A 3,728-nucleotide genomic window follows, 5' to 3' on the forward strand; every position below is an offset into this window, starting at 1 on the left:
AAAAAAAAAAAAAAAAAGAAAAGAAAAGAAGGATATGTACTCCTATTTTATTATTATTGTTTTTACTTCTATTCCCATTTACAGATGAATTTATTTTATTATTATTATTTTTTTTTTGAGACAGAGTTTCACCCTGTTGCTCTGGATATAATGCCATGGCATCATCACAGCTCACAGCAACCTGAAACTCTTGGACACAAGAGATCCTCTTGCCTCACCCTCCCTAGTAGTTGGGACTATAGGCACGCACCACCATGCCTGACTAGCTTTTTAAAAATATTATATTTATTTGTATAAACACTGGAAAGATAAGAAATTCATAAAAAGTGATGACTTCTAAAAGAGGGCAAAAATGACTTGTATGGTCCAGTGTGAGGATGGAACGTCTTTGTGTATATATGTGTACATTTTTTTTTCTTTTTTGTTTTGCCAGAGACAGAGTTTCACTCTCTCACTCAGGATGGAGTGTGGTGGCCTGATCATAGTTTATTATAACCTGAACTCCTGGGCTCAAGTGATCCTCCTGCTTCAGCCTCTCAAATAGCTAGGACCACAGACATGCACCACTAATAAATTTCTAATTTTAAGCATATCATTTATTAGCTATTTAAAAATGTATCTACATTTTTTTTTTTTTTTGAGACAGAGCCTCACTTTGATACCCTTGGTAGAGTGCCATGGCATCTTAGCTCACAGCAACCTCAGACTCTTGGGTTCAAACGATTCTCTTGCCCCAGACTCCCAGTTAGCTGGGACTATAGGTGCCATAGCACCCAGCTATTTTTTAGAAACAGCATCTCGCTCTTGCTCAGGTTGGACTCGAACTTGTGAGCTCAGGCAATTCACCCACCTAAGCCTCCCAAATGTTGGGATTACAGGCATGAGCCACTGTGCCCCAGCAAAGTAAGCTTTTTGTGTGTGTGTTTACTTTTTTTTTAGCAGGCCCAGGAGTTCAAACTGTTCAAACCTGCCACCCACGGTGCAGGGGCTGGTGCTCTAATCAGTGAGCATAGGCACCCAGCCTATCTACATATTATATGCAGCAATGCATGTATAAGACTTAAAACAATGTCTTATCCAGTACATGCTATGATATAGATATATATATATAGGACATGTGTATATTTTATATATACATATGTATTTATATATATGCAATGTATATTTCCAGAAATATTCAGAAGAAATCAGTAAAAACAGAAGGGGAGGACTATTGGACAGCTGAAAAACTGAGATGGATGAGAGGTTTTGCTGCCTACCCTGAAATACATTACCAAGTCAAAACACGTAACTGTGTATTTTAACGAACTATTTATAATCTGCCAGGCAAGGAGACTTATGATGACAAATGAATACAGATGATTTTTTCTGTCAAGCCTCCAGGAGGAGAGGAGAGGGAGGGCCACAATTCCCACAATCCCCATTTTACAGGTGGAAACAATGGGATCAAAGATACACCGTATGGACATTCAAAGGCCAAGGTTAAAGGCCTGGCACAGTGGCTTACGACTGTAATCCTAGCACTCCGGGTGTCTAAGGTAAGAGGATCCTTTGGGCTCAGGAATTCCAGACCAGCCTGAGCAAGGTCGAGACCCCTCTCTAAAAATAGAAAAATTAGATGGGCATGGTGGTAGACACCCGCAATCCCCGTTAACTTGGGAGGCTGAGGCAGGAAGATCACTTGAGATCAGGAGTTTGAGGGTCCAGTGAGCGAGGGTGAGGCAATGGCACTCTAGCCTGAGCAACAGAGCAAGACTCAGTCTCAAAAGAAAAAGCCAATCTTTATTTATCCCAGTGTCCACGATTGGCAGGCGTGGGGTTGACTTAGTACCTGCCCGCTGGGTATGGAAGGTCAGAGTGCCAGGCAGGACACCAGGGGCACCTACCAGGCTGTGAGCGACGTGGTGGAGTTAACCTCTGTGCGCCCTTTGCGGCCAAGCATAGGACCCAGATCAGAGGAGGCGCCCATAAAAATATCTCATTTCTGGTAATCTAAGGCTGAACCCGGGCTTTCCACCACTTGTGGTTTGTTTCTCTTTCTAAATTTGTAAAGAAAAAGGGTTAAAACTCAAAAAAGCAACTTATGAGCTGGGCCCTGCAGGGGCGCTTCATGCTAGGTCGCCCCCTAGGGGACTCCGAGGGTAAAACACAATCATCCTAAGTAGACGCCGAGTCATTGTCTTCCTTCTTCCCCTGTGAATGCCGCGCAGCGCGCTAAACGCAGGACATGTCCAGTGAACCAGACACACACGTTGCTCTGTAGACACACTTGAGAGAGACAAAGAATAAACCACACATGCACACACAAATGTTTTTTGCATGGAAAATGTACAAGGACATAAAAAGAAACCCCACCACAGTAGCTCGTGAATCCAGGAGGTGGAGACCACCCTGGGCAACATTGCAAGATCCCAATTCAAAATTCTTGTTTACTTTGCTCTCTCTCTCTCCTTTTTCTTTTCTTTTTCTTTTTTTGAGACAGAGTTTTACTCTGTCACCCTGGGTAGAGTGCCATGGCCTCAGCCTAGCTCACGGTAACCTCAAACTCCTGGGCTCAAGAGATCCTCCTGCCTCAGTCTCTCAAAAGTAGCTGGGACTACGGGCACCCACCAGCACTATGCTCAGCTAATTTTTTCTAATTTTAGTAGAGATGAAGTCTCTCTTTGCTCAGGCGGGTCTCATACTCCTGGCTTCAAGTGATCCTCCTGTCTCAGCCCCCCAGAATTCTGAGGTTACAAACATGAGCCACTGTACCCTGCCTTCAATATAATTTTAAGACTCCCAACTGACTGAACCCATTCTTGGCCAAAGAGATCACTGACACTGAGTTGGTAACCATGAGAAAGTAAATCAGACATGCCTCATCATGTCTCCCTCCCTTCTTAGAGAGGTCCTCTGAGACTCATTAACAGGCTGAAGACTATGTAAAGATCTACCTACAGGTTTCAATATAAACAACAGACCACTTGAGCCTGGGCCTATATCTGGTGGTTTCTCTCTGATAATAGACCCTTATCTTAGCTCAAGTATTCCTTTTATCTGACTCCTGGTCAATTAGACAAAGCCTAACTCTTTCCCCCAACTGTCAACTAAAGTCTCTTTCTCTCTCTCTTTTTTTTATCTCTCTTTTTTTTGAGACAGAGTCTCACTTTGTCACCCTCAGTAGAGTGCTATGGCATCATAGTTCGCAGCAACCTCAAACTCCTGGACTCAAACGTTTCTCTTGCCTCATCCTCCTGAGTAGCTGGAACTATAGGTACCCCCCACATACAATGCCTGGCTATTTTAAGAGATAGGGGTCTTGCTCTTGCTCAGGCTGGTCTTGAACCTGTGAACGCAGGCAATCCACCAACCTTGGCCTCCAAGAGTGCTAGGATTACAGGCGTGAGCCATTGAGCCCAGCCAACTAAAGAATCTTCAGGTGGGCAGCGCCTGTGGCTCAGTGAGTAAGGCACTGGCCCCATATACCAAGGGTGGGGGGTTTAAACCCGGCCCTGGCCAAACTGCAACAGAGAATACCCAGGCATTGTGGTGGGTACCTGTAGTCCCAGGCCGAGGCAAGAGCTGGAGGTTGCTGTGAGCTGTGACCCGACAGTACTCTACCAAGGGCAACAAAGTAAGACTCTGTCTCTAAAAAAAAAAAAAAAGACTCTTCAGGTGCAATGGCTACTCCTGTAATTCTAACACTCTGGGAGGCCAAAGAAAGTGGATTGCTTGAGCTCAGTAGT

The sequence above is a fragment of the Otolemur garnettii genome, unplaced genomic scaffold (genome assembly GCF_000181295.1).
Source record: "Otolemur garnettii isolate 467f Iridium unplaced genomic scaffold, OtoGar3 scaffold00212, whole genome shotgun sequence".
In the NCBI taxonomy this organism is placed as follows: Eukaryota; Metazoa; Chordata; class Mammalia; order Primates; family Galagidae; genus Otolemur; species Otolemur garnettii.